This window comes from Lepidochelys olivacea (genome assembly GCF_965140295.1).
Source record: "Lepidochelys olivacea isolate rLepOli2 genome assembly, chromosome: 13".
NCBI classification, from domain to species: Eukaryota; Metazoa; Chordata; order Testudines; family Cheloniidae; genus Lepidochelys; species Lepidochelys olivacea.
The window spans coordinates 8,109,362-8,137,239 of NC_140423.1; the positions used below are offsets into that span (position 1 = coordinate 8,109,362).

Below are 27,878 nucleotides of genomic sequence, written 5' to 3' on the forward strand. Positions count from 1 at the left end.
ATCCTGGGTCTAGCTCTTCTGCTTGAACTGAATCTCCCACTTGCCCTCCTCTCCACCCAATTCAACTCCCTCCCTGTCTTTATACCATCAGCCCATATCCTGGATAATATGTACAAATCTAGGGGAGGTGGGTTGGATCCCACTGAAGTTGGGAATATTTCCATTGGGTACCTTTTCTTCCCCTCTACAAAAACACATCTAGTTTGGGATATACTAGCTCAGTCTTATGTCGTATTTAGACATACTACAGATGTCTGTTTATTTTTTAATTACCAATGCCCCTATACCCATGAAGCTGCATCAGTGCACCACTTCTACATTACGGTTTTGCACTGGTACAGCTACGTCATTGCAGCTAGAGAAGGCCTTCCTACCTCGCAGGAGCCCTCATGGCTGCCTCTCCCATTAATCCATAGCTGGTAATCTCACATAGGTGCAGACACATGAAGTGACATCTTGATTACATGCAGCAGCTACACCTCTGCTATAGCAAAGATGCCTGTGTCACTTCTGCAGCTCAGCAGGTAAGAAGCAAGGCTGCCTTCTTAGAGACTGTCTATACCGCAAGAGCTGTACATGGGCTATCCTACCCAGTCTAGTCTGAATCCAGCTAGGCCGGGTAACAATAGCAGTGAAGATAGTAACACAAGCTAGCAAACGGTACTCGGGTCTGTGCTAGGCTGGTATTACCTACACTGAAGCCTCTGCTCCACTGTCTTCACTTCTAATGTTACCCACACTAACTTGATTCAAGCTCGAGTAGGCTAGACAGAGCATAGCTTTTGTCTATGGTAGATGGACCCTAGGTGGCAATGCCACGGAGACAGGAGGTTTTGTAGGCCAGAGTAGCAGTGATATGGCGAAGCAGGAGTTTAAGAATTCATGCTGATGGGTGACAATTTGATACCTGTATGAATTCCATGGCTTCCTCCTACCACAAGCCTCTTCCATTCAGTGATTCCCTCACATATATATCCCATTCACTGCCATACTTCCTCCCTGCCCCTTCGTAATCTGCTGACCCCTCCTCTTACAGTCATATGCTGCCCTCGGATTATCTGGTTGTCCCTGCTAAAGTGCTCAGCAGTGCAGTAGTTAACTATGTTGACACTGCCATGTTTAGGGTTCCGAGTTAACAAACCCATTGAAATGAATGGGGTAGTTCATGCCTATAGGAGCCATAGTTTTAGACTGTCTACAAGCTCATACAAACAGCACTACACTGGTTACATCCACTTCACCTTTTCAAAGTTATCTTCACAATTATGAAAGCCAGAAGCAGGCAACCAAACTTATTTAAGAAATGTTTGTTTTAAATTGTGCTAAAGATAATACTTAGCACTTACAAAGCAAAGCATGTTACACCCACTAGTTAATGTACAATTCATTAACTTTCTCAGCCCTCCTCGTGAGCTGGATAAGTAGTAGAATACCTTTGGGGAAACTGAGGCATGGAGTGGTTAAGTGGCCATGGCCACAGAACCAGTGGTAGAGCTGGAACTAGTGGCAGGAGTTCCTTCCGCCCAGACCCTGGCTCAGTTGCCTAGACCAGTGCTATTCAAAGTGGTGGTCCGTGGACCAGTGCCGGTCCACGAGCCATCGGCTGCCAGTCTGTGCGCACATTGGAAAAAAAAAATGCCGGTCCCCCACATCAGACAGCTTGAGAAGCACTGGCCTAGACTCTAGTGCCTCTTACAGTGTTGCGATGACAAACTCCTCAGGTGTGTGTTGGGGAACCATTTTTAATCACCGTCCTGCTGACTTTTGGAACCCCCCATTCATGCTGGGTCTGCGAAGAAGCATGTAAGAGCTGATTAACAGCTGGTTCCTGCCTGTTTAGACAGCTCTGACAATGCATCCCTTCTTTTCAAGGTGACAGGAACACCCAGCTGCCTAATGGTTACAGAAGTGTCTATTCTTTCCCAGTGACATTTATTGTGAAATATCTGAGTGGGACTGAGAGACATGCAAGGCTTTCTCCCTCCTTATCAGGCGACCCTGGTCAGTGTCCTGCTGTCAAGGACTAAAGTAATTTATGTCAGAGCTGCAAGTGTTTACTTATCTACCCCAGCGACTGGCTCAGCCGAAATCAGCCAGACTGGCTCCTTTGTCTCACGGGCTTTTTCCTGCCAGTGGGAAAAATGAGGCACTGGGTGCTATTACCATTCCAGCGAGTCATGTCATGCTTTGGAAAAAACAACACAGAAGGTGTAAGAAGTCGTGCCATAGATGGAGCGGCCCAGTCTCCTGTGGCCACCCTTAAGCTGACATGAGAACGCTGATAGCCGCTACTATCAAAAATGTTACTACAGCTCTGGCACGGAGGGAAAATTTAAAGTGCCAGCTAGCAAAAGCCATTGCTGCTCTAACAACAGCTGACATCCAAAATCAGTCCCCCATTTGGGGTTTACAAGTATCTTTGCATCCGCCTCAGCAGCTACACGATCAGTGAGATAAGCCATACAAACAAAACCCCTCCTTGTAAATGGTACAATATTGCTTGGACGGACTTCAGTGTCGAATGTCGAATCTGCATGTGCGTCTCTCTGCCCCGGAGCGTCTGCAGTCTAATTTGGACATGTGAATACAAAGCAAGTGAACAATCCGGCAGGTAGGAGACAATCACACTGAGGAGAGCTGTGTTGGGAGCCCTCGTGAGAGAAGTGAGTTTTAAAGAGCGATTTGTAAGAGAGGAGGAAGAAAACATAGTGCACAAGAAGTGGGGAGTGTATCAGGCTTAAGGAATACCCATACATGTTCTCCCCCATGATTTCACTGGGAGTTGTGCCTGAGTAAGGACTGCAAGATACGGTGCTATAAAACAGTGATAAATCTCTGATTAATGCATCTCTGCCCTTTATAACTTTGGTCATATTGATTGGTACTTTAACTGTTATGGCAAATATCCTTCACCATGAAGGTCCAGTGCCAATAAAGACTTGGTCCAATTTCTGCAGGGCCTAATTTTTTTTTCCAGTGATGCTGAGTTCCCACAACTTCACTTGACGTCTTTGGGAGCTTGGTACCTCTGAAAATTGGGCCCATACAATGGAAACCCAGGCAAGCCCCAAAACAGACTTTAAGAACTGATCCAATTTTTGTTTCTTGTATCATGAAAGAGGAATGAGAGCTATGAATACATCTGGCCAGGGCCGTCCCCACCCGTACGCAACCTACGCAGCTCCGTAGGGCACCAGGAAATTTGGGGCAATTTCCTGGTGCCCTACGCAGCTGCATGCTGCATTCAGCTCCAGCGGCCAGCCCGATCCCCCGGACAGCTAAGCAGGCCCCTTGTGGGCTGCACACAGCCCAGCCCAGGAAACCTGCCTCTGCCCCGGCTCACCTCTTCCCCTCACCCCCCACGCCCTGTGGAGGCCTGGGATGCCCCCCACCCCCTGCAGAGTCTTGCAATGCCCCCATCTCAGAGGCCTGGGGACAGCCCTTTTTCCCCCCTCCTCCCCCCCCCACCCACAGGGGGGCTGCGTAGGGCACTACAATCTCTAGGGACAGCCCTGCATCCGGCCCAGAGACCTGGGCTGTTTCCTGTAGATGTAGTTTCATAAATCACAGAGGAAGATTTTTTTTGTTTTTGTTGGGGTTTTTGGTTATCCAGGGATTCTGCTTTCCAGACTAAAAATTGTCACCCTAAATACAGGACAGCTTTCATCTTGTCTCTATACATTCTTCCTGGTGATGGAAAGATGAGTATGTATGTGTATGATAGATTTGCTCTTATGGAAGCTTCCCTCCTTTGAGGAGACAAATACTAAGCAGTGGTAACTTCCTTTCCTAAACTGAATAGTTATCATTATTGGGCAAGGAAGCCTTTAACTATATGGACAATGGATTAAAGAAGCCAGACTATCTCTCTCTAAATGAGCTATTGTTATTTTAAATTAGCTTCTTTCTTAACCCAGGGCATGCCTCAAAAAATATTCCACTGACCAATTGTATATTTCTAGACAAATATTTTTGTGAGTTGTCTTCTCTCCCCACCCAGCAGGGAATGTTCAAAGGCTTATTCCTCCACTCTGGAGAGTTTAGGAAAAGACACACAGGCTTCATAATCTAGTAGTTAGAGCTGAAGTCTGGGACTCTTAAACTGTGTCCCTGCCTAGCCATGCCGTTCATTCAATGTGTTCTTCAGCAAGTCTTGTAAATTTTCAAGGGCCTAAGGCCTAGGCTACCTTTGGGTGGCTGGCCATTTTAATTTTTGCACTCCCAAAATGAACTGTGGACATTAATGTGAGTGGATTAGCAGTCAGAGGTGCCAAGGTCCAGCTACATGTCCTCAAGTCAAATGGGGGCATAAAATAGCGGAAGTGCAAATTTAGCACCACCAACCTGCATCTATAAAAGTGAGACGACATATTTGAAAGATCACCCCCCGAACCTTCTGCTGCATTAGTTCACCTATCTGGGAAATGCATATAACACCCCTCTGAGGGGGTGACCAATAGGGCTTGAATTTGGGACTCAAAAGCACAGGCCTTTACTACTTGAGCTAAAGAAGCAAATCTGTCAGCTGGAATTAACCGAAGGCTGATATACTCTTATGTGATCCAGCCACTAGAGGGTGGAGAGACCTACTTGGATATATTCCCACTTCCCTTCCTTAGAAGTACCTGATTCCCAAAAGGAATTGTCAGGATTAATCACTTCGGTTGCTGTACATCACTGCTATAAAAATACAGCATTTTTATGTAATAAAAACAACGTATTTTGTCTTCACCTCTTTTTGGATGTGTATGCTCCTGGATGGAAATGAAGATTAACACTTGTGTTAGAACTATTATTGGAAAGAAGTGGACTCTGGTCTCGAAATCAACAGGCACAAATGTGTGTGCTTTTGTTACATCTTGGAAGGACTGATTGTACATTTCATAGATTCATAGATACTAAGGTCAGAAGCAACCATTATGATCATCTAGTCCGACCTCCTGCACAACGCAGGCCACAGAATCTCACCCACCCACTCCTGCGAAAAACCTCTCACCTATGTCTGAGCTATTGAAGTCCTCAAATCATGGTTTAAAGACTTCAAGGAGCAGAGAATCCTCCAGCAAGTGACCCATGCCGCATGCTACAGAGGAAAGCGAAAAACCTCCAGGGCCTCTTCCAATCTGCCCTGAAGGAAAATTCCTTCCCGACCCCAAATATGGCGTTCAGCTAAACCCTGAGCATATGGGCAAGATTCACCAGCCAGATACCCAGGAAAGAATTTTCTGTAGTAACTCAGATCCCACCCCATCTAGCATGCCATCACAGGCCATTGGGCCTATTTACCATGAATAGTTAAAGATCAATAAATTACCAAAATCATGTTATCCATCATACCATCTCCTCCATAAACTTATCGAGTTTAATCTTAAAGCCAGATAGGTCCTTTGCCCCCACTGCTTCCCTTGGAAGGCTATTCCAAAAGTTCTCTCCTCTGATAGTTAGGAACCTTCGTCTAATTTCAAGTCTAAACTTCTCAATGACCAGTTTATATCCATTTGTTCTTGTGTCCAAAGTGGTACTGAGCTTAAATAATTCCTCCCCCTCTCCGGTATTTATCCCTCTGATATATTTATAGAGAGCAATCACATCTCCCCTCAACCTTCTTTTGGTTAGGCTAAACAAGCCAAGCTCCTTGAGTCTCCTTTCATAAGACAGGTTTTCCATTCCTCGGATCCTCCTAGTAGCCCTTCTCTATACCTGTTCCAGTTTGAATTCATCCTTCTTAAACATGGGAGACCAGAACTGCACACAGTATTCCAGGTGAGGTCTCACCAGTGCACTGTATAATGATACTAAAACCTCCTTATCTCTACTGGAAATACCTCGCCTGATGCATCCCAAGACCGCATTAGCTTTTTCATGACCATATCACATTGGTGGCTTATAGCCCTCCTATGATCAACCAATACTCCAAGGTCCTTCTCCTCCTCCGTTACTTCTAATTGATGTGTCCCCAGCTTATAACTAAAATTCTTGTTATTAATCCCTGAATGCATGACTTTACACTTCTCACTATTACATTTCATCCTATTATTATTACTCCAGTTTACAAGGTCATCCAAATCTTCCTGTATGATTTCCCGGTCCTTCTCTAAATTGGCAATACCTCCCAGCTTTGTATCATCCACAAACTTTATTAGCACACTCCCACTTTTTGTGCCGAGTTCAGTAATAAAAAGATTAAATAAGATTGGTCCCAAAACCGATCCCTGAGGAACTGCACTGGTAACCTCCCTCCAGCCTGACAGTTCACCTTTCAGTAGGACCCGCTGTAGTCTCCCTTTTAACCAATTCCTTATCCACCTTTCAATTTTCATATTGATCCCCATCTTTTCCAATTTAATTAATAATTCCCCATGTGGCACGTTATCAAACGCCTTACTGAAATCTAGGTAAATTAGATCCACTGCATTTCCTTTGTCTAAAAAATCTGTTACTTTCTCAAAGAAGGAGATCAGGTTGGTTTCGCACGATCTACCTTTTGTAAAACCATGTTGTATTTTGTCCCATTTACCATTGACCTCAATGTCCTTAACTACTTTCTCCTTCAAAATTTTTTCCAAGACCTTGCATACTACACATGTCAAACTAACAGGCCTGTAGCTACCCGGATCACTTTTTTTTTCCTTTCTTAAAAATAGGAACTATGTTAGCAATTCTCCAGTCATACGGTACAACCCCTAAATTTACAGATTCATTAAAAATTCTTGCTAATGGGCTTGCAATTTCATGTGCCAATTCCTTTAATATTCTTGGATGAAGATTATCTGGGCCCCCCGATTTAGTCCCATTAAGCTGTTTGAGTTTCGCTTCTACCTCAGATATGGTAATATCTACCTCCATATCCTCATTCCCATTTGTCATGCTACCATTATCCCTAAGATCCTCTTTAGCCTTATTAAAGACTGAGGCAAGTATTTGTTTAGATATTGGGCCATGCCTAGATTATCCTTGACCTCCACTCCATCCTCAGTGTTTAGCGGTCCCACTTCTTCTTTCTTTGTTTTCTTCTTATTTATATGGCTATAGAACCTTTTACTATTGGTTTTAATTCCCTTTGCAAGGTCCAACTCTACTTGATTTTTAGCCTGTCTCACTTTATCCCTACGTGTTCTGACCTCAATAAAGTAGCTTTCCTTGCGGAACCCTCCCATCTTCCACTCCCTGTAGGCTTTTTGCTTTTTCTTAATCACCTCTCTGAGATGCTTGCTCATCCAGCTTGGTCTACAACTCCTGCCTATGAATTTTTTCCCCTTTCTTGGGATGCAGGCTTCTGATAGCTTCTGCAGCTTTGATTTAAAGTAATCCCAGGCCTCCTCTGCCTTTAGATCCATAAATTGTTCAGTCCAACCCACTTCCCTAACTAATTTCCTTAATTTTTGAAAGTCATCCCTTTTGAAATCAAAAACCGTAGTTGCAGATTTATTTTTGTTAAGCCTTCCATTCAGTTTGAACTGAATTAGCTCATGATCACTTGAACCAAGATTATCCCCTACAACCATTTCTTCTATGAGGTCCTCACGACTCACCAAAACCAAATCTAAAATGGTATCCCCTCTAGTCAGTTCAGCAACTACTTGATGAAGGAATCCATTAGCTATTGCATCTAGGAAAATCTGAGCCCGATTATTATTACTAGCACTCGTCCTCCAGTCTATATCTGGGAAGTTAAAGTCTCCCATGTTCACGCAGTTTCCATTAGTATTTACTTCATTAAAAACATTAAAGAGGGCTCTATCCATATCCAAATTAGATCCCGGCGGTCTATAGCACACCCCAAGCACTATCCCAGGGGAGGCTCTAGTAGTTTTCTTCCCCAGTTTCAGAGTAGCACCCGTGTTAGTCTGTATCCGCCAAAAGAAAAGGAGGACTTGGGGCACCTTAGAGACTAACCAATTTATTTGAGCATAAGCTTTCGTGAGCTACAGCTCACTTCATCGGATGCATGCAGTGGAAAATACAGTGGGGAGATTTATATACACAGAGAACATGAAACAATGGGTGTTACCATACACACTGTAACAGTGATTAGGTAAGGTGAGCTATTACCAGCAGGAGAGTGGGGGGCGGGAGGGAAACCTTTTGTAGTGATAATCAAGGTGGGCCATTTCCAGCAGTTGACAAGAATGTGTGAGGAACAGTAGAGGGGGAAATAAACATGGGGAAATAGTTTTACTTTGTGTAATGACGCATCCACTCCCAGTCTTTATTCGAGCCTAAGTTAATTGTATCCAGTTTGCAAATTAATTCCAATTCAGCAGTCTCTCCTTGGAGTCTGTTTTTGAAGTTTTTTTGTTGAAGAATTGCCTTTTTAGGTCTGTAATCGAGTAACGAAAGAGACTGAAGTGTTCTCCGACTGGTTTTTGAATGTTATAATTCTTGACGTCTGATTTGTGTCCATTTAGTCTTTTACGTAGAGACTGTCCAGTTTGGCAAATGTACGTGGCAGAGGGGCATTGCTGGCATAGGATGGCATATATCACATTGGTAGATGTGCAGGTGAACGAGTCTCTGATAGTGTGGCTGGTGTGATTAGGCCCTATGATGGTGTCCCCTGAATAGATATGTGGACACAGTTGGCAACGGGCTTTGTTGCAAGGATAGGTTCCTGGGTTAGTGGTTTTGTTGTGTGGTGTGTGGTTGCTGGTGAGTTTTGCTTCAGGTTGGGGGGCTGTCTGTAAGCAAGGACTGGCCTGTCTCCCAAGATCTGTGAGAGTGATGGGTCGTCCTTCAGGATAGGTTGTAGATCCTTGATGATGTGTTGGAGAGGTTTTAGTCAGGGGCTGAAGGTGATGGCTAGTGGCGTTCTGTTATTTTCTTTGTTGGGCCTGTCCTGTAGTAGGTAACTTCTGTCAATTTGTTTCTTCACTTCAGCAGGTGGGTAATTTAGGCTTGAATAAAGACTGGGAGTGGATGTGTCATCAAAAGTAAAACTATTTCCCCATGACAGGTTTCAGAGTAGCGGCCGTGTTAGTCTATATCCATAAAAAGAAAAGGAGTACTTGTGGCACCTTAGAGACTAACAAATTTATTAGAGCATAAGCTTTCGTGAGCTACAGTTCACTTCATCGGATGCATACAGTGTATGAAGTGAGCTGTAGCTCACAAAAGCTTATGCTCTAATAAATTTGTTAGTCTCTAAGGTGCCACAAGTCCTCCTTTTGATTGTAGGTTATTGTAGACGGGGATGACCAGTGAGGAGAGGGATAAATGGTATGTTACTGATCATGGAAGATCAGCTGCTAAGTGTGGGCAGTTAGCAATGGATTGAGAAGGCTTCAGAAACTCTGCTATGTCACGAGTGAGTAAATGGACTTTACTTACTTACTATTCCCTCCTTCCAATGCATTTGTTAGTACTTGGAAGACTTAGGGTTTGAGGGAAAACATTGTCAGATTAAAGGGTCAGAGTTGAGGTTGGTTTAGCCTAATATTTAGTCTAAATGAATTGATATAGATTTGTTTGCAAAGTCCTTATAATTCCTCACTTGTAATTTTTTTTTTTAAACAAATGATTCAATGAGATTCAAAGTTCACTGGCAGCAGCCCAGCATGAATGAGGAACTAACTGAATAATAGCAAATCAATGCAGCCATGCAAGGGAGGAAACCGATTTCAGATTCAGATTTTCAAGGGATCATAGGCAACAGCGAGAGAAGTGGGGGAAGCAATGTTCTACATTTTGCAAAGCATGCCGCAATAGCTCATTCAACCCTTGCAGGAAAGAGGGGGTTCCCTTAACTGGCTCAAGAGTGATACCTCTGTTACAACCTGGTCCAGTACCCCACTGTCTAGTCACTGGTCAGCTGCAAGTGACCCCAACTGCTTGATCCCCCATGTTCCCAAGTCAACTGGCTTTGGAAAGTCCAGACACAGCTGCTTGACATACTCCATCTAGCCTAAGGGCACTCCGGTCTTCTAGTTTAACCCCTCTTGGGGCAGGAAAGCACAAAGCACAGGCTTAGCAAAGGAATTTCTTAACCGCAGAAACTCTTAAAGCACTCCAGAGTTACAGATCTTTGAAAATAACAAGCCTTGAGATGCCCCCTCCCTGAGGCAGAGCCCACCCCTTCTTTCAAGTCAGGTTAGTCAGCATTTCGGCTGGGCAGAGTCCATCCTGCCCTGTCTCTTCTTACATCTTGCGATGGCCAGAACCCCTGGGCCAAGCAGACCCCCACTCTCAAGTAGGTTCTCTGCTCTGGACTACAATGCTACATGCTCAGCTTGAAGCTCAAGGCCCATTCCCCCGTCATGCTTGCCCCACCTGCAGGCCCCTGTGTAGGAAAAATCATTGTTTCATGAGGGAGGGCCAGTAGCTGAGTCATTCAAAGCCAAGTATCAGAGGGGTAGCCGTGTTAGTCTGGGTCTGTAAAAGCAGCAGAGTCCTGTGGCACCTTATAGACTAACAGACAGTTATGCTCCAATACGTCTGTTAGTCTATAAGGTGCCACAGGACTCTTTGCCATTCAAAGTCAATGGCTTCAGATTGCCGTCTTGATGGCTGTTAGTGTTAGTCATTCTGGAGGTGTCAAACACTTTTCCTTGGCAAGGCAGCTGTCTGCATGCAGCACAACTGGCTGACTTTGGGCATGTCCAGGCTTGGTGTAACTCATAAAACAATACAGAGTTCATAATTGGGCCGAGGATATATCCCTCTCTTTTACAATTGCTAACAGAATACAGTGAGCTGCTCTAGCGGATGATCACTGATAAGATCCTGAAGGAAGGGAAAAGTGGAGAATTGGCAGGACTCCTGAAGGGTCGCAGCGGATCCCCTGGATGATGAAATATTCCAAAAGTGCCCTCACTTTGCACTCTTCTTACTCATCCCAGCTGCACTTGCATTAACATTTGCACACTCCCTGGAAGCACAACTTTCATACTGACAGGTTTCAGAGTAGCAACCGTGTTAGTCTGTATCCGCAAAAAGAAAAGGAGGACTTGTGGCACCTTAGAGACGAACCAATTTATTTGAGCATAAGCTTTTGTGAGCTACAGCTTCAGGGTCAACAGCTGGGCCAAAGAAGCAGCTGTAAATCCACCCACTCCGAACAGCTAAAATGATCTGTAAGGGTATCCTACATTAGCTGGATTGATCAGAGGGTTCTAACCTCTACTCACTAACTACAGTGGGAACCAGGGCAGCCCCACAAAGCAGAGATAGGGACAGAGCCTGCACACACTGTGAAGGCAGGTGTAAAAGGCTTCAGTGTGTGCTGTGTTTTACCTGGGAGATAGAACCGAGCCTTGCTGCGTGTGAGAAAAGTGCATTAGCAGCTAGTGGGGCAGGAGTCTGTAGTTCACACATCTCTTTCAAGTACCAGGAGATTTCTTAAGTGCGGTCTGATCATATGAAGTGTAACTCCTCATATTTCTCACTCAATAGCCTGCTTCACAAAGTCCTGAACATGGCAGACAATAACACACAGCCCCAGTGCTCGGTGCCCTGGCTCTGACAGAGACTCGCATATGCAGAAGTACAAAAGACTTTTTTTTTTAAAGAAGATATTAATTATGCCTTTGATGTTCCATAAAAACAGCGCAGCTTCTGCTTAGTCTCCAGAGTCCAATTGACAATTGTTTATTAGTTTTCAAATAGCTGAAATTCATGTCAAACATTCCGCATGTTAGAAAAATGTTTATGAAGTGTTATCATGGTTTATTTAACCACGAATGTTTGGGAACCCAGTATAAAATATAATGGACCACACAAGACTGTGGGTGTTCTGATCATGACAAATACTTTTAAAAGCATTGGTAAAAATCATGTCACCTTAATCTGCATATGGATTTCAACCAGCTAAAAGATGTCATCGAGGTACGATAGCTTTATATGATCACGATGCCAATTGAATGGGCAACCTATATCTTTTTTAATTTAAAGGAAATTTCTAATATTAGGCATATGATGGGCAATGTTGCTCATGAATGCCAAATTACTCTGAGGCTAATTGCTGGTCCTGCACTAAGCATAAGGTCTTGAATCCAGGGAGGGAGGAATTTCCTAATACGACCTACAGAAGCCCAACTGGAGTGCTCCGTTAAGAGCGCCAGGAGTCCCGAGAAGGAATTCAGATGTAGAGGATTAATATTCGTGCATCATTAATATTTATAGTATGCAATACTCTGCATTAATATTTATAGTATCCATGCCACTGCAAATTAGTTATCTTTTTTCAAACGTAAAGATGATAAAAAAGCAACAAGTTTAAGTTTTGAACGAGGTGACGTTTTAATCCTTCTTACTCTTGAGTTGTAACTTTAAACGCAGTAGGTGGAATGATTGCTGGCCTTTAGCTAGGCTCCATTTTTCCCTGTTCTCCATATCTAACATGTGTGGCCAATGTTGCCCTGTGCCTGCATGTCCACTGCCTGGGGTTGGGGAACTTCTTATAAAGCTGGCAATGGAAAATCTTGAGCTGTAAGAAAGTGAGGCCCAATCTCTACAAGAGCTGCATCTTCCTCTAGGAGCTGATCATTCTGCAACCCAATCTCTCCCTCTCTTTAGATGCAGAATGAAAAATTGAGTAAACATCTTCTTATTGCAGCAGAGAAAACTGTTATGGTAGCATCTAAAGTCTGGGACCACATCAGGTTAGGTGCTAGTCAGACACATAAGACAATCCTTATCCTGAAGAGCTTATGATCTAAATTGAGAGCACTGAAAAAATGTGGGAAGGGAAATGGGCACAGGAGTGATGTAACTGTCAATGGTCGAACTGCAGGTTAGCAGCAGAGCTGGAATAGTGCCCCAATTCCCTGGCCAATCCCCTGGCCACTAAGGACTAAGCCCCGCTGAGCCCACAGCTATCTCTATCTGCATATTGGAGGCCAGGCTGTAAAATTCCAGGGCGAAAGCATTCATTCCATGTCCACAGCACCTTAGGAAACTGAACCCCTGAGATCTGAGCTGTTTCACACCATCACAGCACTCAATAAGAGGGGAAATGCCTGGTTATTCTTTCCAGCCGTTGACAAAGAAATGAGAGAATGGTGAGTTGAGTTTTGTTTTTAGCAACACAAGTTCAAAATATTTCTCTACATTTATCAAAATGAACTCAAGGTTGGCTTTATTATGCCAAAACCCAAATGAATCCACTTTGTATTCCATGATATTAGGGTATATTTCTTAAGACTGCTAACGCTGCAAGGATGCTTTGATAGCATGCACTCCATTTCTTTAAGGCATTTTTGTAAGGCCAGAATCTACCTTCCTGACCCAAGCCAAATTCCCATTGACTTCATTAGTGAAGGTAACACATGGGGATTTATGAAAACAAAGCAAATGATCATCTAGTAAGGATCATACAGTAGCTAAGAGCCTTTCTATCGGCAGCAGCTCCTCCTAGATTTGATTCCCAGGTTAGATATTACAATAGCTTGAGCCATTTATCTGCAAAACATCCATATTCCAAACAGAAAATCAGAAGAGAATCTATTCCACACTGACTCATTCCCCAAAGTAATTGCCTTTTCTTTTAACATTTATATTTGACAGTTCAGCATTATTTCCCTCATTTATTTTATTTTTGCCTTTTGGCACATGAGTGTGTCTGTCTAAGTAGCTTTGCTTCACTGTTGTTTTGCAATGAAACTTAAATGATTTTTCATTCATCTCCAGTAACCTCCCTGTGGGGCCTGATCCTGTTCCCATTCAAAAAATCCTATGGGTTTCAATGCATGCAGAAGAGAATAAAGTGAAGAGTTCACATTGCGAGCTTGTTTCAAACCATCCAAGTTCACACACAAAGGGTCTCCCCTCCTCTCTCTCTGCTATCAGGGGGCCAATTAATAACCCTTTGCTTTTTGCACTCTTTTTTTTCATGTCACCTTAAACTGAACACTTTTTTTCCTTCAATCATAACATTGTTGCTTTTAATATTTTAAACTCTGATTTCTCATAAAACCCCCAAGAATTAGAATTTCTCTTAAGAAATATACCATTAATATATATCTTTATTATGTGTAGCTGATCCTCACTGCATGGGCAATGACTTTTTTATATTCCCTGCTTGTCCCTGAGGCATCTGTTAAGCCATTTTATTTTGACATGATATCCTTATATGTTAAATTAAAACTTGGTTTTTATTATCTGTTATGTGCCAGTAGACAACAAAGCCTTAATGCTGTTGTACAACTCCTTCTGTCATGATCTTTAACCAATATGGGGTGCCTCCCTCTCTTCCTCCAGCCACCCCATCTCACCCCCATCCTCTCCAGAAAAAACTCATGGATTGAGTTATCCAGCCTGACAGCAATTTACAATGCCCATTAATGGTCGTATAAATTCCAGTGGATCAAGGAAGCCTCTAGTACATTATATTCAGACACAACTAATAGGTCTGGGATAACTGCCATTGCTTGTTTCTGTGTTATGAGTCCGACTGTTTATATCTACAGTACAAGTAAGCAGTATAACAAGTTTTCACATTCTCAAAGTCATTCAAGGAGGCCCAGTAATTTCTCACTCCAATAGCAGTCAGAGGGCTAGAGGTGGTAGCAGTCACTCTCTATATTTAGGGAAAGCTGTTGCATCAGAGGCCCAGCAATTTGTTTGGGAAAGTGGGATCAGTTCCCTAGGACCTTCTGGGACTCTTGCTCTCAGATCTTAATCCAGCATCCATTAAAGTCAATGAGAAAATTTCCAATGATTGAACCACTGGATCAGACCCTTGGCACTAAGGGCTGGTCTACACTTGAAATGCTATAGCAACACAGTTGAGCCACTTCAGTGTAGCACTTCACTGTAGATGCTACCTATGCAGACAGGAAGGGTTCTCCTGTCAGCATAGGTAACCCACCTCCCCGACAGGTGGTAGCTAGGTCGATGGAAGAATTCTTCCATTGACCTCGTGTAACCCACACACCTCCTGGGTGTGGTGTTCTGTCCCATCTAGTGGCACCGAGACCACTTAGAGAGAGATTAATGAGTCTGCTCTATAGCCTTAGCTAAGAGCTATATGGCTTTTAGCTCATGCAGTAGAGGCTCATGTCTTTAGCACCAGAGGTCCCAGGTTCGATTCCCGCCCACCGATGACTGGGGTCTGTCGGTGTAACACTAGCTCTGTCTACACGGGGACTTAGGGTTTTTCTATGCTACCGGCCGGATCGACAGGCAACAATCGATCCAGCAGGAGTCAATTTATCGTGTCTGCTCCACCTCAATGAGAAGCACAAGGGGAATTGACGGGAGAACGTCTCCCGTTGACACACTGCAGTGAATACACTGTGGTAAGTAGATCAAAGTACGTTGACTTCAGCTACGTTATTCACGTAGCTGAAGTTGTGTAACTTAGATCAATTTTACTCAATGCTTTTTTTGCCTCTGTCTTCACGAACAAGGTCAGCTCCCAGACTGCTGCACTGGGCAGCACAGCATGGGGAGGAGGTGACCAGCCCTCTGTGGAGAAAGAAGTGGTTCGGGACTATTTAGAAAAGCTGGACAAGCACAAGTCCATGGGGCTGGATGTGCTGCATCCGAGAGTGCTAAAGGAGTTGGAGGATGTGATTGCAGAGCCATTGGCCATTATCTTTGAAAACTCATGGCGATTGAGGGAGGTCCCGGATGACTGGAAAAAGGCTAATGTAGTGCCCATCTTTAAAAAAGGGAAGAAGGAGGATCCTGGGAACTACAGGCCAGTCAGCCTCACCTCAGACCCCGAAAAAATCATGGAGCAGATCCTCAAGGAATCAATTCTGACGCACTTAGAGGAGAGGAAAGTGATCAGGAACAGTCAGCATGGATTCACCAAGGGCAAGTCGTGCCTGACTAATCTAATGCCTTCTATGACGAGATAACTGGCTCTGTGGATGAGGGGAAAACAGTGGACATGTTGTTCCTTGACTTTAGCAAAGCTTTTGACATGGTCTCCCACAGTATTCTTGCCAGTAAGTTAAAGAAGTATGGGCTGGATGAATGGACGATAAGGTGGATAGAAAGCTGGCTAGATTGTTGGGCTCAACGGGTAGTGATCAATGGCTCCATGTCTAGTTGGGAGCCGGTATCAAGTGGAGTGCCCCAAGGGTCGGTCCTCAGGCCGGTTTTGTTCAATATCTTCATTAATGATCTGGAGGACGTTGTGGATTGCACCCTCAGCAAGTTTGCAGATGACACTAAACTGGGAGGAGAGGTAGATACGCTGGAGGGTAGCTATAGGAAACAGAGGGCCCTAGACAAATTAGAGGATTGGGCCAAAAGAAATCTGATGAGGTTCAACAAGGACAAGTGCACTTAGGATGGAAGAATCCCATGCACTGCTACGGACTAGGGACCAAATGGCTAGGTAGCAGTTCTGCAGAAAAGGACCTAGGGGTTACAGTGGATGAGAAGCTGGATATGAGTCAACAGTGTGCCCTTGTTGCCAAGAAGGCCAATGGCATTTTGGGATGTATAAGTAGAGGCATTGCCAGCAGATCAAGGGATGTGATCATTCCCCTCTATTCGACATTGGTGAGGCCTCATCTGGAGTACTGTGTCCAGTTTTGGGCCCCACACTACAAGAAGGATGTGGAAAAATTGGAAAATGTCCAGCAGAAGGCAACAAAAATGATTAGGGGATTGGAACACATGACTTATGAGGAGAGGCTGAGGAAACTCGGATTGTTTAGTCTGCGGAAGAGAAGAATGAGGGGGGATTTGATAGCTGCTTTCAACTACCTGAAAGGGGGTTCCAAAGAGGATGGATCTAGACTGTTCTCAGTGGTAGCTGATGACAGAACGAGGAGTAATGGTCTCAAGTTGCAGTGGGGGAGGTTTAGGTTGGATATTAGGAAAAACTTTTTCACTAGGCGGGTGATGAAACACTGGAATGCGTTACCTAGGGAGGTGGTGGAATCTCCTTCCTTAGAAGTTTTTAAGGTCAGGCTTGACAAAGCACTGGCTAGGATGATTTAGTTGGGGATTGGTCCTGCTTTGAGCAGGGGGTTGGACTAGATGACCTCCTGAGGTCCCTTCCAACCCTGATATTCTATGATTCTATGATTTATCACCCCCGTAGTGTAGACCAGCCCTTAGATAGGTTTAACTACGCCGCTCAGGACTGTGGATTTTTCACACCCCTGTTCTTTGCAGTTATGCTGACCTAATATCCTACTGTAGACTCGACCTAAGACAACAACAAAAAACCAATCTTGTTGTGCATCAGTTCTTATGGCAGAAATCTTGACCCTAGCTATTTTTAAGGAGCTGAAGAGAATCATTCTGTAGGTAGGTTCTCTATGGAGAGAGAACAGACAACATGGCAGAGCAGAATAAGAACCCTCAAGCAAAAATAAAATCCATTACTAATTCCACCTTTAGAGGGGTGACAATTTAATACTTGGGACATGATGCACAGGGGACTTAGAGACACAGCTCACCTGTGACAGTTACTAGGTTCTCCGCCTTACTGCTGACTACCTTGTGAATAGTTGTATTTGAGCCCAAATCATATAAAATGGCTCTGACAGTGCTGCAATCCAATTGTTTAAAAATAAATAAAGTTCATCTCAGTTGCTTGAGGAAATTGGCTGGCAAATACTGTTTTCATTCACACTTGTAAACTGCTAACCATATTCGTATTTTATATCATTTTTAATTATTTTTAGCAATGGCAAGTATCATTAGCTATCGCAACTTGTTTAATATTTATCACAAATTCCTATTGATAGACATTCACAACAGTTGAAGGACAGTGGGCAAATCAGGTTGTACACACAAAGATAGGCAACTGCATCTAACTGATTTGCATTCAAATCTCTCCCTATTTACAAAAAATTACACGATAGTCAATGTTTATGTAGGGCCTAACATATTTGTGCTCTTACTACTGCAGAGTGAGCATGTCCGCTGACATGGCAGAGCTAGCATTACTGACAGATGTGCAAAGAGCTGTTAACGTTCGGTTCCTTTCAAAAGACTGGGCCAGATTCTCCTCTCAGGCTGCCACAGTTCCATTTACTTTAGTGGGGCTGCTCCTGACCTGCACTGGTAAGCAAGAGGAGAATCAGCCCTTGGGTGTGGAGTGGGAGTGGATCAGTGTTACCAGATGAAAATGACTAACTGAAAAGGGAAGATTTAAACAATTTACAAACAGAGGTGCAGTGTATTCTCCCCCGGGGAACCTTTTTAAGGTTCTGTAAAAAGCCAAAACCGACTCAGGTTCATCACTGAAATTCCTGATTCTTTCCCAGAAAAACTGGCAGTTTGGGGGCTAATCTGGGTCACTTTTCAGATGCCCCCCTTTCCCATTCCAATGAGTTCTGAGCAGGGATTTACAGTTTATCTTCAAAGGATGCAGGATTCAAAATGATGTTGACCCCAAACCAGGTAAAATTTAATGATTTCAGCAGAATTCTGTATGAGTTTTCAGTTTTGCTTGAAAGTGGCTTCGTCTTAAAGTCAAATTCAGGGGCCTGTGTCTTCCTAACCCAAACCCTAATTACAAACTTTCAGTCAAATTCATCTTACCTTACTTGTGCAAATAGTGTCACAGAGAGGCCTGGGAACTCTTGGAATAAGGCAAGCAGGATTTGCCCCCTTAAAAATTACGTGAATGTCCCAAGACACCCTACCAGTTAAAGTATCTTTAACAAACTTGGGTGTGTCTGTTTGCCACTGCTCTCTCGTTGCTAGAAATTAACATTTCTATATCCATGTCATAAATCCTGTACTGCAAATAGAAAAAGGAGATTCTCCTTTTGCTCAAGTAATGAGGGACTGCGCATTTGAAGCAGGAGAATCCTAAGTCTATTCCCCATGCTACTGTGCTGTTGCAAGAGGCCATGTGTGGAATGACATGGTGAATTCCTAGCTGGCCACAGATTTGTCATGACATTACTGTGTGATATATGCCATTATGTACCCTGTGAGTACCTCTTATGCTGAGTGTTACTGGGAAGAGGCCATTGCACTGATACTGTAATTGTGACAAAAAATGCTCCCTCTCATGAGAAGAGGAACTTCCAAAATGGTGAAGGTGGAGTTTTGCACTGAAAGCAGGGATTCAACTGCTTCATGGATAATAAATGCAACTTATCCTCCCTAAAATTATATATATATTAAATATATGGCTGACTGCAAGTCTTTTTTACACAGTATTCACTGTAAAAAGAAAAGGAGGACTTGTGGCACCTTAGAGACTAACAAATTTATTTGAGCATAAGCTTTCGTGAGCTGCAGCTCACTTCATCGGATGCATTCAGTGGAAAAAACCTGTTTTTTTTTAGACAAACCCATCTGCTAGTAAGAAATATTCCACCATAGGAAACTGATTCCCTGCCAATCTGTCAGGATTCACCAGCTTCATGAAGCAATACGATAAGTATTTTTGCGATAAGTATTTGTTTAAAGGTTCCAGCACCGTTTCCATAACCAGAATGGGCACGCAATGTTTGAGAACTCTGTAAGAATCAGGCTGTAATTTAACACAGGAACCATCTACACAGGAACACGTGCTTTGTCAGGCAACTGTTATAATGAGAAATTATGGAAACTTTTCAAAGATTTGGTTTGGTTTGTTTTTCTGCCAATTTTTCAAAAAAGAATTTAAAGAAATTATGGATTTTTTTCATTTTTAGTGGAAAAATCCAATGTTTTGATCAAGATTGCATTTTAAATGATTATCAAGTTTCCATTGACCAAAAACCAGGCTTTCAGAAAATGAGAAATTTTAATGACACAATTTTGAAAAAATGGACTCTCTTCAAACTCTTTGCAACAAAAACAACTTAGAATTTTTTCACAAAGTCAGTATTTCATTTTTTTCAGGCAGCACTAGATATGACACCATAAGGGGCTGACAGTAGCACAACATGGACTGGTTTTAGCTGGGTGGATGAGACATAACCTCCATTGTAATTATGATACAGATCCATGGTAGAGACTTGCATAAACCAAGGTTCTAACAGTCTTCCGTAACATGCGTTGGTCCCATAGACTCCCGTCCTGTTACTAGATATGTTTTGCTGTGGGTCCACAGACTACCTAACAGGGGCATGTGTTGGGGCAGGAGTGGCGTAGTCATTAAGATGGAATTTGATCCTGTGTGTGGTGAGTGTTCTGACTTTACCCAAAAATGTTCACAGAACAATCGGTGACAGATTCTATATTGCCAGATCATTGCTAAGATTCAATGTCACCATAAGCAGCGCTGAAGCAGTAGTCAATAATTTCCCTTCCCCTCACCCTTAGATAACAGGCTCTGGGTTACTTGGGTCTATGCAGCCATGAAGGATCCAGAAGAGAAAAGAATGTCACTGTTAGAGAGCCAGAGCAAAGCCCTACATTGGAAAGAGCAGGCAGAAGACAACAGCAGTAAATGAGTAGCTATTGCAGGGGAAATGATTTAAAAGGCCAATGTCCCGCCCACCAGGCCTTGTAGAAGATATTTTGTCTCCAGAACTTAGCTACACAATCTTCACCAATTTTTTTTTCCTTGCAACAGATCAGCAAGAAAGTGAAACAGCCCTGAATTTCCAGGGCACTACATCATCATCCCCAAAAGGCTTATCCTTCCCCTTCTTCAGCAGCAGAGGTACTGTCCCCACCCACACAGTCTAGATGATTCATTGCAGCTTAAAATCCCTCTCTCTCATTTGCTGTCTCACAAGCCAAGAAAACCTTTCTTACTAAATGAAGACGAATCCTCTCAATTCTGTACATTTTTCATAAATTATTTGTGAGCACTAGGCTTTCATGTCTGCAGGGTATGTCAGTAGTGTTTGCAGGCGATTGATTGCATCCCCTGAGTTCCAGGGAGCAGTTTGATTATGATATAATTAAGCCTGACAAGGTTATCAGATGACCCTCTGCAAAATGGTAAAGCACTTTCCTTCTTTCGCAAGTTAGATAAATGAACCTTTTTCTGGGAGCAGCACAGAAAATCAGCATGAATAAAGTGCCAAAGGGATGCCAGGGCTCAATGCCATATATAAGGAGAGTGGCACAAGCCCTACTCCCTTCCAATGCATGCCACATAACTTAATCATTCACACCTGCCAGACTGCTGGGGCCCTAACTCTTGTATGTTAGTTTATGGTTCTTTTTGCGGTGTGTATTAAATTGTCTCATACTTTGTTCAGAGTCAATTACATTCCAATTCCAACCATCTGTCTGCAGTAGATATTGTTTTATAAATGGGCAGTTGTATCGTGCCCTTAGCGGTGATAAAGCTTAAACTGTAGAGTGTGGTGGAGATATAAAATTTATTTTTCTCAAGAGGGTGAACTAGGGTCTTGGTGTTGAGAAGGAAGGTTCTCCTCTGCCGGCGTATGTGAGGAAGGTTCCTTTGCACATGTGTGTGCAGAAGGTTCCCCAGTGGGGTTGGCCCTATGGAAGCATTGCTCATCCTGTTTTGAGTTGCAGGCAACATGACTTTCACGGTAGCATGACTTCCGGTGTAGGGCTTGTCTCTTTGGTGAGTTAGTGCTCGCCAAGCCACAGTGTGAGCCTACAGCACACTAGCCTGCCCTGCGCCAACTCGCCAGGTGGCTCCTGCAGCTGTGCGCTAAAAGTTCCCTGGTGCGCGTTGTTAGCGCTCCTGTTATGGGAGGTTCTACGTAGCAAGTTAGTGCGCGGCAAGCTAGTGCGCTGTAGATTCATACCCTGGCTTGCCGTGCACTACCTCACTGTGTAGACAAGCAGGTTCTCAACCGTCATTTCTCTCTTGCACACACGCAGTACTTTCACGTGGAATCTGGACTGGGTCAAAGAGACAATGGTGCATGTGATGGTCTATCTTGGGAACTGCAGCTAGAACTGACTGCTCCAGCTTGATACACTGCGGAGCAGCTGCCGTACCGCTTGGTAGTTCATGCCTGGATTGGAAAAGTAAGGTCATCATCAGCAAGAAACTGAATTGTTCTACTGCCCTGTTCTGACTTACGTGCTGCTAACCCATCTTTTCTGTGCCCACTTTTGCCTGCCACTGGGGTTTCTAGGAAAGTATCCGTGCTAGAACCTGCAATTGCAGTGGCTGATACTTCTGTAATGTCTGAGGCCACATCCCTGATATTAACCTGGCGTTTCAGGGGGGGTTAACTAAGATTTTGTGCTGGTAGTTAGTCTGGCATAGCACAGCCTGGTGGTTCTTAGGCACCTTAGTTACAGTTACAGCAGTACTGTATATCACACATGCAGACATGACTGTTTATAGTGTCATTTGAATGGCTGCCCTATCAATTTGCAATCCTGGCAGTAGTCACTGGATCTTTGGAAGGAGCTGGTGATCATTGCTCTGAAGGCACCTCATTTATATAGAGCCGTGGAAATATGGAGCCAGAGATCGTGCTTGGAGCTGCTCTCTGGCACTGTTGGGTTCAGCTGCTCTGACAGACATTTTTTATCTGTGAACTTTGTTTTCTCTTTGGGAGTAAAAGGGAAAGTTTGTTTGCGTGCACTTGCAGGTCTCTATGGAGTCAAAACAGAAACTCCCCAGAGACAGTCTAAGTCCAGGAGCCTAACAGCAAGGAAAGTGCAGTGTTGGTTGGGAAGAAACACAAGGAGTCCAGATTGACTGGCATTAGTCCTCCCCATGCTCACACCCCTTTAACATCTTCTCTGATAGAGTGGGGTCAAGGCAATGAACTATTGTGCTCGGAGTCCATGGTGAAGGTGCTCTTAGGGCTAGTCTATGCCCAGACTTACACTGAAATAACCAAGTCAGTTGTAACTCACTTATTTTGGACTAGAAGTGTTTTATTCTCAAATAAGTGACTATACGCAGCCTTGCACAGGCTTTGTGTGAAGACCACCCCAGTACCCATGTGATAGGTAAGGTGCCCAAACCTAGAACTGGCATGTTTCACAATCCTGTCTCAACACTTCCTTCATAAGTGTGTTATTTTCATGTGTATATAACTTAGTTTTAATACTGTAGCGCTGGCCAAACTCATTATTATTGGTTGTGAATTTAGCTCTGCCCTGAGCAAGTGAACTTTCCCATATTGAGCCTCCTATATTCATTATTCCCAACTATTTGCTGAGTAGCTTGGCTCAGTAACTTTAATCCTCTGGGCTGCCCATGAGCAGTTAGCTTTGACTATTAGACACTCATTATTCAATTAGAAGAACTGGCAAAAACTTTTCCAAAAGGTTTTTTTTTTTTGTTGGGGCGGGAGGGGAGGCCCCTTTTTTAATACAAAAGTTTTCATAAACTTGAAATTCTCCCTCTCTATCAAAAACTTATCAGAATTTTTCATTTACTGAAAACTAGGGTATTTTTTCAGTATATGACAAATGATTACAAATGTCATGCAAAATTTCACACACACATCCCTGAAAACAGGTCTCGTTTGAACCCTTCAAAATGAATACAATCCTGAAATTTGCCAGATTGTTTTTACATCTCTTAACTAGCAATGTTACATCATCCATTAGGTCCTGAGATTGCCAGAAACAAAATATGGGGGTTGGGTAGAAGAGGAGCTTGGGACCCATCAGTAGGTCAGGTTGGATGCTCGCTTTTGGTTTCTACTTGTATGCCTTTTCAATTCTTGTATTTTTTGACTAGTTTGGTGATTTTTAAAAATTTTTATTCTTGTTTTCTAGACAAAATGTTTGTTATTTGGCTTGTGGCTACACATGTTTGAACAGAAATCCAGTTGTTTCATCAGCAATTAAATAAACGCAAGGTTATTTAATACTCTAAGCTTTTAACAACCTCATTATCCCACATTTCCACACTGAGTAGAACTGCACCAAAAGGTGCTTATCACACTACAGCTATGCACCATGTCTGAGAGCCTGAAAAGGGAGTAATATAGGTACTTCACAGCAGATGGTGTGAGGAGGGCCTAAGTGCAACTGAAAATCCCATTAGGAGAAATTGACTACTTCCTTTCCCCACCCCCACCCCGGTTTGTTTCTCGTTGTTTTTTTCAAACCAGAATCTTGCAAAATTGCATTTGGGGATGTTGTGTTTTGGGGGGACACTTGGTTTAAACTAAAACTTGACTCCATGGTTGAGTCCAGTGGGTAAATTTTTAGCGCTCTGCACGTCTATCCACGTTCAGTTTCTGCTCTTGGAAGTTCTGTCCTTCCTCGCTCCTTCACAGAGGGTCAGTGGCACACTCACTGACCAGAGGGGACACTGTTGAACAAGAGGTTCTTCCCATGTGCACAGCAAGTTTTCTTGGCAGCACTGGAAAGCAAACCTTGGTCTCCCAAAGCAGTGCAAACAATTTCACTTATGGAAAGGGTGAGGGGGGCAGGGCCCAGGAGAAAGTTCCTAGTCCACATTACAAAAGCTATCATCAGCTTGGGCTAACTTTCCCCATTGCCAGCCATCCGGTGAAGAGGTTTGAACAAGCCTGGAGAGTGAACCACTTTCTCACCCTTCGAGGTGATCCCACCAGAAGAACTGTGAGGCACGTGGACAGGATAGCGTGGAGGAACAACTTACCACTGTCCATGCTGTGACTGTTTTGTGTCTCCAGAGAGGGCATCCCTAGTGCAGTTGCCAATCTGGTGTTTTATCAGACATAAATTCACTAATAAATGGGGGAGTGGGATGCAAAGAGAATATGTCTGTCCTGAAAAAAAGCAAACATTTGAACTTGCTTTTCCTATTCCGTGGGATGGGAAAATGAAAGCCAAGATGCAGGCAGGTCAGAGCAGATGTTTAACAAGATGGTTTCAAAACAGCACATGGTTTGCAGATTCAGTGCTGAATGACATCTGTTAGGGGAAGCAAATCTCCTTTTACTGTATCGACCATAAAATAAAAACCCCACTGAAGCAAAATGAATTCAGATTTTAATTTTTTTTTGATTTTGCAGTAAACCTAAGTTCAGTAAATTGATTTTCATAGCAATAAAAGCTGAACAATCATAACCCCAAAAGCAATAACCATTTTACTGCTATTTAGAATTTATATTTTATTTCTAGTCTTTTTCTTGGATATGCCCTGAGGGGAACTGTTTTATGTGCAGCTCTGGAAATGAACTGAGTGCAAATATTTTTATTTTCTGCTTGGCATCAAAATCTTGACGCATCCTCCTGAGACCAAATGCACTTCTTAAAAAATACAGCACAGCGTTGTTTATAAGCAACTGGAGCCAGTTTCCAGAGAGAAAGCAGCATCTGCGACCACTTGGCCATGGGGCACAGCAGCCACTGGGCATATGAGATTGGATGCAATGAGAAACAGTCCAAACCTCTGCCCAAAATTGAGCACCTTTCTTGAGGTTCAGAATTACTTGATTTGATTTTAAATTATTTTTCAATTTCATGAATCCCTGCAATTCTTGCTTCTGGCCGGGAAGCAGAAGCAAAGATGCTAAAACGCCATAAGAAATAACATTCACATGGGGGCTGATTCTTTTATTGCTATGATAATGTAATTAGTCTTACACCAGTGTAGCTTCCCTGGGCCAGATCCTCAGCTAGTGTAAAATCAGCATAACTTCATTGTCTTCAATGGAGCTATGCTGCTGTACCCCAGCTGAAGAGCTGACCCATTGCCTTGATTGGAGTTACTCATAATTTACACCAGTGTCAGTGAAGACTAATTTGGCATTTGCATTAGAAGCAGGAAGACACAGAAGAACTTGTAATATTTCTAGACATATTTTGTTATTGGTCAGGACCCTTTGGGGGACAGTAGAAGACTCATCTTCTTCTGAACCCGCCTGGGGATATAATTAGGGGCAATGAGATTAGGCCAGAAAAATGGAAGAACTCACCCCTGCGATAACGACAAGGACCAAAATTCATCCCTGTCGTCACTCCACTGAAGTTGGTGTAGTTACAGCATGGGTGAGTTTGGGTCTCTGTAAGTATATGGAGATACTATTTGTGCGACAGGGTGATATTGATGTGATAAATTATCATGCGCCACACCACTAACTGCCTCATATGCACTCTGCTCCTTAATGCTTCTCCAGTATTAAACCTCTGAGCAGCTCTGAAGTGTCACCATATCTCTTTGAAACACTCATCTGGCAGGTGTGTGTTTCCTCTTCTCCTCGAATGGGGTGTTTCTCATCACAATCCCACTGGCTGTGGTGCGTGGTGAGCACTCATCACTCAGGACCAGTGACAGACTGGTAAAGCGTGACCTTATGTGGCCTAAAAAAGGAAGCAATGTGCCACTTAAAAGAGGTGATTCTCAGAATTTCCATAGAATATACAACACTTGCTCTGAGCCTTGGAAGGGTAAAATAACGACACTATGATATATGGAAAAGCTATTTTAGGTAATTTTTAGAGGTTTCTTTGAGCTATAACTTTGCTCTTCTTGTGACTCCTGGGCAGTCCGATTCCTGGTAACTAATGCACCTGGCTTTATATGATAGAAGCATAGAAATGTAGGACTGGAAGGGACCTCAAAAGATCATCAAGTCCGTCCCTCTGTGCTGAGGCAGGACCAAGTAAACCTAGACCATCCCTGACAGGTGTTTGTCCAACCTGTTCTTAAAAACCTCCAAAGATGAGGATTTCACAACCTCACTCAGAAGCCTATTTCAGAGCTTAACTACCCTTATAGTTAGGTTAGATATCCAGAAAAACTTTCTAACTCTCCCTTGCTGCAGATTAAGATAATTATTTCTAATCCTACCTTCAGTAGACATAGAGAACAATTGATCATCCTCCTCTTTACAACAGACCTTAACATACCAGAAGACAGTTATCACATCCTGCCCCCAATCCCCGTTTCTCAAGACTAACCATTCCCAGTTTAACCTTTCCTCACAGGTCAGGTTCTCTAAACTTTTTATCATTTTTGTGGTTCTCCTCTGGATTCTCTCCAATTTATCTACATCTTCCCTACAGTGAGGCTCCCAGAATTGGACACAGCACTCCAGCTGAGGCTCTCCAATGCTGAGCAGAGCAGGACAATTACCTCCCATGTCTTACATCTGATACTCCTTTCTTGCAACACATTGTTGCCTCGGATACCATTTGTGATCCACTATAACCCCCAGACCCTTGTCAGCAGTTCTAGCACCCATGTTCTACTCGTGCATTTGATTTTCCCTTCCTAAGCATAGTTCTTTGCACTTGCCTTTATTGAATTTCATCTTGTTGATTTCAGACAAATTCTCTAATTTGTCAAGGTCATTTTGACTTCTAATCCTCTGCTCCAAAGTGGTTGCAACCCCTCCCATCTTGGTGTCATCCGCACGTTTTATAAACATATTCTCTACTCTGTTATCCAAGTCATTAATGAAAATATTGAATAGTACCGGACTCTGCAGGACCCACAAGATATGCCCTCTCTGTTTGACAACAAACCATTGAGAACTACTCTTTAAGTGTGGTCTTTCAATCAACTATGCACCCATATATAGTAATTTCATCCTGGACCACATTTCCCTAGTTTTTTATGAGAATGTCATGTGGGATTGTGCCAAAATCAAGATATATCACATCTAACTGCTTATCCCCGCCACTTCACGTCCATTAGGCCAGTAACCTTGTCAAAGAAGGAAATTAGATTGGTTTGGCATGCTTTATCCTTGACAAGTCCATGTTGGCTATTACTGATAACCCTGTTGTCCTCAAGGTGCTTACAAATTGATTGTTTAATAATTTGTTCCAGTATGTTTCCAGGTATTAAAGTTAGGCTGACTGGTCTATAATTCCCTGGTCATCTTTGTTCCCCTTTTTAAATCTCACCAGTCCTCCATGAGTTCTCAAAAATAATTGCTAACGGTCCAAGATTGCTTCAGCTTGTTCCATAAGTACTCTAGGATGAATTTCATCAGGCCCTTCTGACTTGAATATATCTAATTTATCTAAATATTCTTTAACATTTTCTTCCTCAGTTTTGGCTTGAGGGGCATACGAATGTTTAGCTTATCTGGCACATAAATACCTTGCAATGCCGGCTACAAAAGTGCCATGCAAACGCCTGTTCTCACTTTCTGATGACATTGTAAATAAGAAGAGGGCAG

At 43.2% G+C, this 27,878-nt stretch overlaps 1 protein-coding gene across 1 annotated transcript in view; it reads left to right on the plus strand.

The window, feature by feature from the left end:
- The first annotated feature begins 2,589 nt into the window (after positions 1–2,589).
- RBBP8NL (RBBP8 N-terminal like) overlaps positions 2,590–27,878 on the plus strand; it is a 95,252-nt gene continuing 69,963 nt past the window's right edge. The window contains exon 1 of the mRNA XM_084645294.1: positions 2,590–2,611. The gene's annotated coding sequence lies outside the window, so the exon portion shown is untranslated. The remainder of the gene's footprint in view (positions 2,612–27,878) is intronic.